This window comes from Myripristis murdjan, chromosome 23, assembly GCF_902150065.1.
Source record: "Myripristis murdjan chromosome 23, fMyrMur1.1, whole genome shotgun sequence".
NCBI classification, from domain to species: Eukaryota; Metazoa; Chordata; class Actinopteri; order Holocentriformes; family Holocentridae; genus Myripristis; species Myripristis murdjan.
In genome coordinates, this window is record NC_044002.1 from 10121134 (window position 1) to 10135441 (window position 14308).

Below are 14308 nucleotides of genomic sequence, written 5' to 3' on the forward strand. Positions count from 1 at the left end.
TTTGCATATTGTATTAACTTTGAACCAAGAGTTGTAGGCTACATGTACAGTTTTATTCTTTTCTTTTCTTTTCTTTTCCTGCAAAATGTGCAGCCTACTGCCCCTTAAAATTTTGCGCTTTTATTGTAAAGGTAAAAATCACCCTACTTCCGCTCCCGTTCAAGCTAAGTGGGGCTGCTTTGTTGCAATTTACCGCTCTAACGGGCAGTTTTAAGCGGCTTTCTCAGTTCTGTGGTCCCTCGACGGCCACACTCGCACCAAGCATGGTTTGTTTCCCTGTTTATCTAAATAGCAGAGGCAGATGCCAAATTGGATACATGTCATTTCCACAGTAAATGAAGTGAATAAACCAATGGCCATTCGTCGGCGGTGCGTCTTGGTGCCATAAACGTCTCTGGAGAGGATGCACCATGCGTCAGTCACTGTCCTGACTATGAGATATTGGAGGCAAAGAGGGGGGAGGGGGTAACAGAAATGACTTAGAGCCCCCCTCTCTGTCCCTCTCCCACCCTGCCTGACTTTGGCTCAACTGAAAACGCAGATGGGATGATTTGCACGGTGCGCAAAGCGGGGAACCTCGGCGCAAAGCAGTGATTGCATCCTCACAGGATTAGCCAGTTGCCAGAACGCACACTGTGGCACCAGAAAAGCACGCAGGGATAAGCATAGAAAAGACAAAAGACCTTGTTGAAGTGCCCCTGAGCAAGACACTGAATGTCTATCAGCTCCAGCGGTGCTGCTGTGTTGCTGAGCCAACACTTCATCCCAAAGGTAATCATTTTAGTATCACATTAACTTGTAATGCCGACTTAAATAGGCTTAAGACCACATTTAATTACAATGGGGACATCCATAACATATCATAACAGCATATACACCCAGTTCAAGGTTGCATATAGCACTGGGGCTTTTATGGCTATGGGATTTCAGACGGTTTGCTCCATCTAATTAATTACATTGTGTTGACTGTTATGGTTCATGTATGTCAGGACAAGACTGGGAACATGCTCAGCCTGTGCAGTAAGTAGCCAAGATCTTTGATTAATATACTCAATAAACATATATAAAGTAGGCTAGCACATGTGCCAAACTGCAAACTATGTGATGATATCTGAAACATTATAGAAGACTGAAATGGATGGAGCTGACCAAGACAAGAATATTGGAATTTATTGTTGCAGTGCTGTGCCAAATACTGACACAGCATCATTTTTCTCAGTGCACAGTGAAATGCCGGGCCAGTTGTTCTCATATGAAAGTCACATCATGACAAAGATAAAAATCTGTCAGAGGGACTGGAGGAATGTTTGTGTCGCTTGTTCAAATGATCCCACCGGGAGGTAGAGTTATGGGGGACAACACAGTGCCAAGGATCTATTCATGGCATTTAGGGCTCCTCATTCCACAGCTGAGACTGAACTGAACTGGGTACAACTCCTATAAAGAAAATCATAATATTCCTATCATAAATTTTAGAGGGATACTATAGATATATAACCAGAAAACCACATAACACGCTATGGGAATATTGCTGGGGTTTTACAGTGATAATAGAAGTTTAAAAATGCCATAAAGTACAATAAGGTCACTATAAACTCAATATTGAGCACCACAGACACACCATGAGTCCCTATGCGAGCATTATGACAAATGAGTTGTGTGTGTTGGGGGGTAGGCAGTGGTCAGAGGCAGCTGGAAGTGATCCCGTTTAGGTACCAGGGTGCGGGACTTTTGTTGGGCCCTAACCCTTATTTGACAGGAAATCCACACTTCGGCCGTTAACGGGCGGCGGCCTAAAAGCCCTCCAGAGAGAGCAGCAGAGGGAAGAAATGGTTTGAGGTGAATGCCAGACGCCCGGCCCTCTCTCATTAAGACGCGTGCAGGTCATTTCATTCTTCTTTGGTCCGTTTCCCCCCCTTTGGTGTACGTGTGTGCTTGTTTAAAGGAGCACAGAAAAGCACCAGCAGGTGTAGAGGTGTGTGTGTGTGTGTGTGCTTGCATTTGTGAAGCTGTGTATGTGGGAGTGTGTGTGTGTGTCTGTGTTTGAGGGGCTGCAAACCGCAGCTCTAAGCACAGGCAGCAGGCATGGAGGCACACTGTGCACCATATACAGGGCACACATGTCACACCAGCAATGTCAATCAATGTCAGCGCAAAGCAAAAATCCAGACGCTCAGAGAACTTGTCTCGGAGCAAATTTTTGCAGGTTGGTACCTTTTGAACCGAGGCTAGCCTTGTCCCATGTGCTTAACAAGCCCCGGATAAGTAAGTTAGTTTTGACAGCTGATTATGCATTGAGGGAGGAGAGGTTGGAAGTCAGAGTGCTCTTTCATAACAGACTAAAGCTAAGGGAGTATTAACTTCCAAGATTTTTTTCTCACTGTAAATCCCAGGCCTATCTTTGATGCTTCCAAAATGCCATTTATTTCACAGCATGGTTAATTAGAGCGTGAGAATGTTGGTAGCGCAACGGTGTACAAGAACAACTTTGATTACATACTAGTTTTATAATGTTATTAGTGTAATGGACAAAAAATATGCACCTGCCAGTATCAATAGAGTTATTTTCTTGGAAAACAATCACTTGCAACATTTCATCAGATAGCAAACCAATTGCTTGACCGATTTCCCTCCATTTTGGATCACCCCTCGTAATTTAAAAAAATCTTCTGGCAACGATTGAGATCCCGAGAGATAACTCTGCTGGTCACATCTCTGCTTCATTTCAATCACCGCTGATTAAATTTTACTGTACAGTATGTGTGTTTTCCAAGTGCATTGTAAAGAGGCGCTGGGCCCAAAACACTTGGAGGTTTTCAAAACAGCAGAAGTGGGGTTGTCATCACAGGATTGGGTTTAATCGATGTGCACTGCATTCTGTCTTCGTGCTGCATAAGGGGTCACTGGTTTTCAGAATAGGGTGAATGGGGAAATGTTGGAATCACATGCACAAACACATACTTTTTCCTTTTCTCTCTTTCTTTCTGAGGAGAATAGCTCCTGGCTGGAAAACTGACTTCACTTACACTCAATCTAGGGCTAGACAATGGCCTGATATTATATTGATATTGTGATATGAGACTAGATATCGTCTAGGATGTTGGATACTGTAATATTGTGATGTGGTGTAAATGGTGTTTTTGTTTGGTTTTAAAGGCCGAATTAAGGTAAGCGGAGGCAATTTCCTCAACTTGTTAGGTTGTTTTAGCTGTTTTATTATTTGCCTTTACCTGCTTGGTCGGCATATCCATATTACTAATGACTGTTAATCAAAGATATGTGTAAATATCTTATCAGTGCATCAACATTCATCGTTACATTATTGTCACAATATCTATATTCAGGTATTCGGCCAAGCTATCATGACACTTGAGTATGGCCGCACTGACCAGCCTGAACTCAATTCCTCACTTTTTCCTCGATATTCTATTGCAAACTGTGACAAACTGTAGTTTTCATCTAGGGCTGGCCTTTTTTCTCCCATTATAGCTGCATTTATGACTGTCTTTTTCTTGCCTCAGTTTCTTACTTTCACTCTTTTTCTCGTTTCACACACACACACACACACACACACACACACACACACGCGCGCACACATGCATGCACACACCTATTTCATGGCCTGCTGAGCCAAGTAGAGAGGTGCGGACAGGAGAAGCGAGAGGAGGAGGGAACGGGAGAGCTAGAGGGATGGGTAGCGTACATCATCGGGGGAGGGAGGGAGGCAGGCAGGTTTCTGAGACCCTCAGCTCCCAAGGCCAGACCCTGTCAGCACTCACAGGAATGCCTCCATTCAGTTCCTCTTTGGCTTGCACCTCGCAGCGCTAGATACATGCCAACAGCAGCACATATATGCATGTACGACCAACAATTTTAACACATAATACATTTAAATTATTAAATATTTTTATGGATGTGCTTATTCAGAGTGATGAACTCTGGCTTCACCAACATTACAAGCACCTGACAGAACATAGTGTGTGAAAACCACAGTAAACTATATATGTATATATATATATATATGTATGTATGTGTGTTTGTATATATATATATATATATATACATATATGCACCTAGAATATCAGTCATCGATGGAGAAGTGCTAAGAAGGAATAAAAAGCACACAGACATAATGAACATGCAAGCATTTCTAACAATGTCAGAAAATTCCTGATATTTTGACTTTGCAGACCCCTTTGTATCATCCACATCTCAGTTGTCTCACACCTTTAAAAGAAACCCTTCTCTAAGTTGTCTGCCTCTCTTTGTATACATTTCCTGCTTTGTAATTGGTAGGTATTTAACAAGGGAAACCCCTAAGGCATGGCTTTTACCTGGATTCACCTCATCAGTGCTGCTCTGGCACTAATGTTTTATACATTCAGTGCATGTTGCCATGCATTAGACGAGGGGCATCATCCTTAACACTGACCATCCATGGACTTTATCCCTTCCAATCTCATGACTTTACACCCCCAGCTGCCCAACTAACACCCCCCACCCCTCTTCCTTCCATTCCTTCACATGAAGGAGGCTAATCACCGGTGTGATCTCCCCCTTTTCACCTCTGACCCCCCCCAATGCTAGAATAACAACCTCCATACCAGCCCTCCAACCCTTCGACGCTTCCCCCCCAATTAGGAGGGTGCTTTTCCCCTCGCAGATGACAGATGAGGGGTCAGGGGGTTGTTGGACCCCCTTGCTAGTTTCTCCCTGTGCCCACCGAGGGATGAAACAGCGGGGCGTCCTACTTTTTAGGGAGTGACAGGGGAAAAGGTTGAGAGATGGAAGTCGTACTGACATAGATAAATGACCGTCAGAAAACTGGGCATGAGAAGAAAAGGAACACAAAGACTGGGAAGGCTGGGGTGGGCAGCAAATGGGAGGTAAGACCTGTAAGATCAAGGTTGGGGAAAACATACTGGGGGAGTATAGGGAGTTGAAATTGAAAAAGAAGAGATGATATTAAGGAGAGAGAGAAAAAAGCAACAGAACATGGGGCTCAGATAAGGCTGGCACTGAGGAGAAACCACATATGCCACAGCGAGATTAAGAAATTGGACAGATGAAGTGAAGCAAGTGAGAGGTATGACAAGATAGTGATTGAATTGGAGGACTGAAGGGCTATTTTAGAGGAAAAAATGAATTAAAGAGAGAGCAGAGGAGGAAAGTCAGAATTAGATAAGGCAGTGCTCGCTGAGCTGAAACAGTGGAGCGGGCCTTTTTCCTCCGCTGCAATAAAAGCGGAGCTGCAGTCCAATGAATCAAGGCGTTGGGGGCTTTCCTCTCTCTGTTGTGTGTTATGTCCACTGCTAATGGCCAGCAGATGTGGAGGTATTTCACAAGTGTGGCTTTAGAAAACATTCCCGCACATAAATCCAATTAGGTCGGACCCTACACACGAGCTAGCGACCAGGCAAGCGCGCTCACGACCGCCCAAAAGCTCCACAGACACAGTTGACTCAGATAATCAGATTTTAGAGAGCAAGTAGAGGAAGATGTAGACAGGATGATGGTAAAAGCCTTCCCTAGATGTTAATTGTCTAAGCTAAAGTAAACATATGTGCTAATTCATGGTTCGGGCTATTTGGGTTTGTCTGGGTTTGACAGCGTGGTGGGCGAGCAGTTTTGATAGTCAACAGCACCGTATTAGCTGTCAGTTTTTTCTTTTTATTCAAGCAGTCAAAAACTATTATTGAGAAAGCATGCCTGAGAAAGGGAAACTTGGAGAATATATAGCACAATGCAAACTAAATACGACCCAAAGCGAGCATTTTGTAACCAGAACTGGACCATGGGACTTTGAAATATTAGGCCAAGGTTGGATCATCCATTGGAAATACTCCATCACTCCAGATCACCTGCACTGGGATCAGATAAAGCAGATCAAATAACCGCCCATGGACTCAATGCCAAGCTAATATACCCCAAGGCAGCCAGCTTGGAGAATAATCATCTTCCTACTGGGAGTAGTTATGAAAAAGCCACCCTTCCAAAGTTTAGCATTTGTCTCCAACAATAAAATACGTTATTTGGACAAGACACTGGTAGCCAGAGGACCTTTGGCCGGTAGCTGAGATTTCAATACTGAATTCATTTCCTCAAGTGAGATAAATGCCTTCTGGGCCATCAGCAGTTGACACGTTGAAATTGTGCAAGTAAATGTAACATGTCATTATTTATACACACCAGGCATATTCACAATTAACAAATGACAAACATGATGTAAAAAGTCCCATCACAATTGATTCTTGTGCTAGCTCTGTATTGCAATGAAGTTTGTGTCCTGCAATGGAATCAAAGCAGCCATTTGTAAGTAGGGCTGGGTACCGAACTTAGATATTTTTATGGCAATGACTGAAATGCTTCAATACTATCATGTATTGAAAAATGCCATGGTAACGAAATTCATTTCAATACCTGAGGAGTAAATTTCATCAGCACCAGTGAGCCAATAAACATGCAGCATGCTTGTACCAAGATCTAATAATGCTGGTGATTGGCTGTCAAACGTTACACATCACAGATGCATGCAGGGAAACACTACGTTACACCCAGATATGTTACAAAATTTATTTTTCAGATTTCATCAAATTGGTTTCGAAAAATGTATTGACATGGTATTGAAATCAAGGTATTGGTACCAGTACTGGTATTGAAATTTTAATTTCTGAACGGTATCCAACCCTATTTGTAAGAGGACTCAATTTCAGTGAGTACAATCAATGACTTCTATGATCATATTTATTGTAAGATTGGAGTGGGATGACAACTGTTCACTGAAGATCAGCAAAAAAGTCACAAAAAGTGAAAAATCAATGCTAATCAGCAAAACATTTTTTTTTTAAATCTTACAATCCACTGTGCATCAGTATGACAATACATGTCACCCATTTTCACCTCATAATTAATCCCTGCTGCTAGGATTTGCAGTGTGATTTTTTTTTAAAACTTGAAACCTTAAAAAAACAACAACTAAAAAGTAATGAAAGAATATTGTTAAAAGAAACCTTGACATGGCAACCTTGGCTAACAATGGCTGTAACTGGCTTTCTCCCCAAAAGGTACAGGTACTATTTGAAAGCCCAGCTGTTATGCAAGCACAACGCAGGCTAGGTCATAAAAAAAGACCAATATTTTGTCCATATTTGGGCTTGACCGCAGGCTTTGATAAATGTTAGCCGCTGGAAAGAAATGGCAAAACTGACTGACCGGGGCCCAGATGACAGGGACACTACTGCCACTTCATGTCTTTACATCGCTAAGATCTGACCCAGAGTCAGCACTGGGGAGTGACCACAGCCTACTGTGTCTGGTTCATGAGCTATTGTTGCAAGTGTGGCAGCTGCTGCATGCTTGTCTGGCACCTCATTCACTGCTAACTGGCTCCACGTGTGGAGAGGGACAGGTCCAGATACATTAGCTGCACTTAACACACACACACACACACACACACACACACACACAGACACGCGCGTGCGTTTGTATATGCACTTTTAACACAATCTGAGGTCTACAGCTAGCCACACGCCACAGACACAGACGCACACACACACACACACACACACACTAATCCCCTTGGCTTTAGTGGCACAGCAGGAGTGTGGTGGTCTTGTGTGGCTTTATTAACTGAGGGAGAGGTGAGATGGTGGAACAAGGGATGGAGGGAGGGGGAGAGGGAGGACAACTGCGAGGAGGGGGCTTGGCGAGGAGGGGTGTGAGGGTCCCACCAGGTGCTAATAGATTTCCTGCAGCTTTGAAACGTTTGGTCGCGCTGGTCCCCTGGAATGGAGTTGGGTTTCATCTGTGGCAAATTACCCGGACCGAGGTTTGACCTCCCCTCAACACACGCCCCAGACACACGCCTGCGACACACATTCCAGCACACACACATGAACACACCCACACACACACACACACACTCTCACCAAGCTTGACAGACAATGCACACACACCCATGCTAACACTTTTGTACCTTAATTACACAGATTCAGTGGTCAACCGCTCTCATAAATTCATACATATACACAGGTAAGGATTCACACCTTTATTCCTTCTTGCTCCATCTCTGCACTCATACACTCACACACACACCATACCAAACTAATTATTCATTAACACGTTCACACAAGATTTAATTACCCATGTGCCACACACACACACGCACACATACACACACACACATGCACACACAAACAAACAGCACATGCCAACTCTTTGATAGCTGTGGTGAGTGAAGCGCCCAACTTGCCTTTTCACATATTTGTGTTTTCTCCTTTTCCCTGCATGTCTGTATGCATGTGTGTGTGTGTGTGTGTGTGTGTGTGTGTGTGTGTGTGTGTGTGTGTATGTGTGTGTGTGTGTGTGTGTGTGTGGGTGTGTGTGTGGGTGGCGTGTGTTTGCGTGAGTGGTCCAGGACATAGCGTGCTGGAATTGGGGGGGTTAGCAGATGAGTCAGTGCAGTGACCCTCATTAGTATGTGTGTGTCTGTGTGTGTATGTGTGTGTTTGTGTGTGTTTATACATACATATAAGTACGTGTGGGTGTATACATCTGTGCACGTGCATATGTAAGCAATTACAGGTGTGTGTATCTGATGTGTGGCCGTTCTTTGGTCTGTACACATACAGTACGTGTGTATATGTGTGTGTGTGTTTTGTGTATAAGCAGCTGCACAGCATCTCCCTGTAGTTTTATCCCCAGCCAGCCGCAGTAAACACAGCCTGCCGTGTCAGAGGATCTTTATCTGGGCCGGCACAAGAGGCAGCTTCCTGTGTGTGCCAGACCCTTGCGCTTAATCACACACACACACACACACACTCCAGCGATATTACACACTAAACGCTGACTCGCCATCCTGATCACACACCTGGGGCTTCCAGCAGAGGAGATAACTCACACTTTTCTAGAATAAAATTGTCTGCCAGACTTTGTGATCAACTGGTGGACTTGTCAGATATGTAGGAGTGTGCGTGTGTGTGTGTGTGTGTCTGTCTGTCTGTTACACAACTCTCTGGACGACTTATCCTAATTGTTTGTCTGGCTGTGTTAGTCATTGTTTGTGACTATAAGAACATTCCTCTGTCTGGCTGGTGTTTGAGGGTGCCAGCTCATGTGCCTGTCAATCAGTCAGCAGGGTGATCATTCAATCTGCACATCAGCGAGCTCATATTTGTCTGTCAGTAAGTGTGGAAAAACAGGTATAAAACATATCTGTGGCCAGACACTGAACATTCACTATCAGCACGTACAGTCAGTGTATGAGTGATGTATGACTCATCCATTGGTGCTTTGTCAACAAAGTTACCCACTTTCTTAGAACAACATTCACTTCCTTAAAGTCTGTCTGCCTCTCAATTTCCCCTCTTGTTCATCTTGCTTATCTTCCACTCAGATAACCTTCCATTTGGCCTTTTTGACATAAATCTTTCTCTTCTCTTCTCTTCTCTTCTCTTCTCTTCTCTTCTCTTCTCTTCTCTTCTCTTCTCTTCTCTTCTCTTCTCTTCTTGTGTCCTCTCCTCTCCTCTGAGATATGGACCACTCATACCTCCAGACAGCTGACCTGACACTGCCAGTGATGCTGGTAATTCAAAAACCACATCCGTCTTCTGGCGCTGGTCACTGCACAGGCCGACGAGGGAGGGCCATCCACATCTGCCCTGGGTATTTTTCTGTTTCCCGTTACAGCCAGGGCCTCCACTTAAGCTTCACTTTCACCACAGCCAAAAACATGAAAGGAACACGAAAACGCGGCACTACCAGACTGCTGCAATTACAACAAAGCGAGAGCATAAACGACCAGCAGATGAATCACAAAGTATAGAGAGCACCCAACAGGGCGCCTAAGTGATGCAGAGATGGCGGAGCAGGTGGAGAATATTTGGGAATTCAAGCTGTTTTGGAAAGAAGGGGAAAAAGGGCATTGACGATCATATCAAGCCAATCCTATAAGCCTCAAGCTCTGCCTGGTGCATTTTTTTCCAAGACTGCATGTCAGGTGGTCTCTGTTAGCAGATGGCAAGTTGTACAAAGCCCAATTTTTATTATTAATTTTATTGGGGAACACACGCTGTGTCCCTCTTAACATTTTGATGTTTTGATCATTGGAATGTTACTACAATCTTGCCTCAGATTCTCTTATATCATAAACCTGTGATGTTTCATGCACTATACTTCCAATTCACTCAGTAATTTCCTACATTTCCCACATTGTATGTCATTAACACCCAGGGAAAAGGCGTGTCTTGACTATATGTAGGGTTTTGTGACAGATACCCTGTGTTCATGTGGTGCTGGATTTACTGGGAATATCAGTTTTCCACACACGTCACAACTTGGCCATTTGGGTAGATGGCAATCTTCACTTGGTCTCTATAGTTTTTGACTAGTTTGGTTAGAAATCAAAGTTATTTCAGGGGAAATACAGAGCTTCACATCTCTGTGCTCTGCAATCATGTAATAAGAAAACAGGATTCTAGATGGAGCTACCATGAATTCCTCTCTGCTTTAAAGTGAGGTAATCAGTGAAATCACCTGGTGGAGTTTTTGGTTGGAATGAAAACCTGCAGCGTCTTGGCCCTTCATGGCACATGGCTTTACACATGTGCTCTATGTCATCTGTCCATCATCTGTCCAACTTGGACATAGAGGATGACATAGAGCAGGGGTGTCAAACTCATGCCATGGAGGGCCAAGAGGCTGCAGGTTTTCATTCCAACCAACAACTCCACCAGGTGATTTCACTGATCACCCTACCTCCAAACAGAGAGGCGGGACTAATCAGTGAAATCACCTGGTGGAGTTGTTGGTTGGAATGAAAACCTGCAGCCTCTTGGCCCTCCATGGCACGAGTTTGACACCTGTGACATAGAGCATTCAAGTGGTACTTTGATAAATCTGCCAAAACATGAACGCAGATTCAATCCCCTTACCGAAAACATCTCAAAATTGTATTGCATCCATATCTACTGAGGCTACTACGTTCTTCTTTTTATGGTGGAGCACTTTGAGCTGCAGTTCTTTTATGAAAGGTGCTATACGAATAAAGTTTTATTATTATTTTATTATTACTATGTATCGTTGGTAAACTGGCATCTCTTCATGTTCGACAGTGGATTTCTCCCCATATGACTGATGAAAACTGGTGCAAAATGGTGAGTCTAGAAAGAAGCCATTACTCTTTAATTCTGTGGGACTTGTTACAGCTTCAGTTGTAACTCCTGGATTCCTCCTGTGATTTCTCATATCTTGTTGTCTCCTCCACCCTGTCTGTCTGTCGGTGTGTGTGTGTGTGTGTGTGTGTGTGTGTGTGTGTGGTGTGGGTGGGGCTGTCTCTCTCTATCTTGGCTCCTGCTTCACCCTCTCACCTGCTGACAATCATCTCATCAACGCTTGATGATAAGAACCTGCCATTTACTCCACACCTTACCTGATTGTTCAGCCTGCAACTCTCTTGGCTGCTTTAGTAGTCATCACTAGAGTTTTTTTTTTCTCCAGAGCCTTTCCTAGTGTTTTCTCATGTATTTCCTTGTGCCCAAGATTCCCTTGTTCCCTCTGCTTCTGTGTCTTCACACTCACACACGCCTCTCCTGCATGCCTGCTCTCTGCCTCAGCTCACTGGATCCTCACCTCCAACACACCGACCACCCCACCTCATCAGCATCATTCTCATTCAGCTTCTACCAATAAATCCTCTAGCTTTATCCAACAACTTGTCTGAGTCTGCATTTGGGTCAAGCAAAAAAAAAGAGCAACAGGACTGACATTAACACCTAACTTTTATTGTTTTGTAGTGCATTTCCAGTGCAGCTGCACTACAAATATTTCTACATGACAGCATGTTTTCTATGTTTAGCCAGTTATCCATGGAAATAAGAAAAATACACCACAAAACAACAAAATGCATCACCAATAACCATTTTTTTTTTTTTTTAAATGCTTAAGTGTTTTAAGGTGGATTTTTTTAGTTTGAAAATGTGCAGGCTGCAATCAGGAGCCAGAGTCAGGGGCAGCTGATTATTTCCAAGTTGGAGTAATCATCAAAAAACACTCACAATACATGTCTCCTTTAGTTTCCAAATTCATTATGATGAAAAATGCAAAAGTGATTCCATATCAGCACCCGGACTCAGGTCCGGATGCTGCAGTCAGCGCTCCCTCTTCCACATAAACTAAACTGTAATCAGAGGCATTCTTCTTGCTCGATATGATGTTCCCCATGTGTGTTTGAAACTGCAGGCTGGGGCTAACTGGAGATGCTTAGTTTCTGTATACATGATGCAAGAACATTATACTTCTACTGTAATCTCCTCCATGGTAATCTAATCTCCAGTAATGACTGTAAGAAGCATGCAGATGACAGCTGACCCTCAGGGTGCGGACCTTCTTAATAAGAGAGGCACAGTGAAAACAGACCATTCATCAGGAAGCACAAGATATGCTAAATATATCAATTTCAGCTCCCCTGAAATGTGATCCCCTTGTGCTATATAAATATCACAAGCTATATATTACTGCATTTGTGATTGCTTTATGAGTCTGTGCTCTATAAATGTCATTAGGAGGAGTTTGAAACTGAAATGAGTGGGTAGGATCTTAATTTGGGGTTCCAGTTGTTACAAATGTCATTTCCAAATACAATGGTGTGGTAACGACCTTTAAGATTACAGAGAGGAGCAAAAAGACAGAAGTGGTTTTTGAGACGGACCAAAACCTCAACGAAACCCTCGGTTGTCTCATCCTTGTTCTTTGTTGCTGATCAAGGTTCCCAACACCATTTTTTCCCCCTACTGCAGCTCACAAAGTTATTCTTTCTTCCCACAAGCATGCGCCTGGTGGATCCTTTGTATCCTGTGTCTGTGTGAACACAAAACTTTTTTTTGAGTTGTGGCCAATGGGATTTCACTGCGGGCACTAACAGGTTTAGTGTAGAGAGAATGTCCTCTTCAGTATCCCTACACCAGCTATAGGGTTGCTTCCACAGAATGGGGAGGGAGAATGCAGACACCGTATCTCCCCATCTAGTATGGTGAGGAATGTAAGAGTAAGCATTAGTAGAGGAGAGAGAGAGGGAGAGAGAGAGAGAGAGAGAGAGAGAGAGAGGATTTGTCTGACAGCAGCACATTCACTCCATGCATATAAATGAAGCGGTGAGCTATGTGACCGTTCCTGTTGAAGCATATGGAATCCCATTTTACGCAGCACTTAAGAGGTTCGCTCACCTACACAAACATGTGACACCATCTCTTGTGCTGCTTGGAAAGGCCGCTTTACAAAAACAAATCTGCTGATGTAATGAGAGCACTGCTAATACTTACAAATGCAGTTACTTATATAATCAACGTTTTATATTTACTCTAGAGGGCGTTTACTTATGGTGCTTCCCGCCAGATATCAATCACTGACAGAGCGCCGCAAGCCGAGAGACTTAGGATAACAATCAAAAACACAACAGGAGTGACCTCGCAACATAAACCAACTGGGTCATTTTGTTGCCAGACACAAAATCCAGAGCCTCTGGCAGGAAATCCAGTGTGCTGTTGACATCACAACTCATCCATGTCAGATGGGGAATAACACATTTGGAGAGGAAGAGTTTGGAAAAAGTGTTGTCCAAGTAAGATAGGGCGCTGTCACTGGAAAAGTCAGATGTGAACATGATAATAATTCATACAATGTTCATTCAAGGAAAGAATACACATAAAAACAGGCATCACATATGGTGAAAACTATGCTATGGCTATAAAACACAAAGAGAAGTTATGTCAGTGACTGAAGAGTCAAAAATGACCTTTTCATCCCTGCTGGGTCTATCAGTTGGTCTGTCGTTACAAATGCACTTTGTGTGGCTGCGCTTTGTTCAATCCAAAAGAACTTAATTTTAAATTCTAGTGGAGATCCCAAGGTTTCCAGAGATACCAAACATGTACTGCTGAATTACAGGGAAATGTGTATAAAATGATTCACAAGGCATGTAGATATTTTCTATTTGATGTAATGGGGCAGCCATACAACAATGGCATTTAAGGTTTGAATATTTCACTCAGTGTGTGATGTAGCTTCAATTAAGTGTTGCAACCTGCAGATACAGAATACGTATGTGCTATTACTGTACAATATGGAAAAAAAAGTTTTTTTTCTGACTATGACGCTACTTAAGGTGAAATTTATGGGGGAAATCAGAGTTCATGGGGGTTAACACACATTTTAATGTTGATGGATTATCTTTTAAATTGCTATTAATGAGACTTCTTCATTAATTGGAAGTTTAATCTTTTCTATCATGTCTTACTTGGCTAAAAATCTAGTT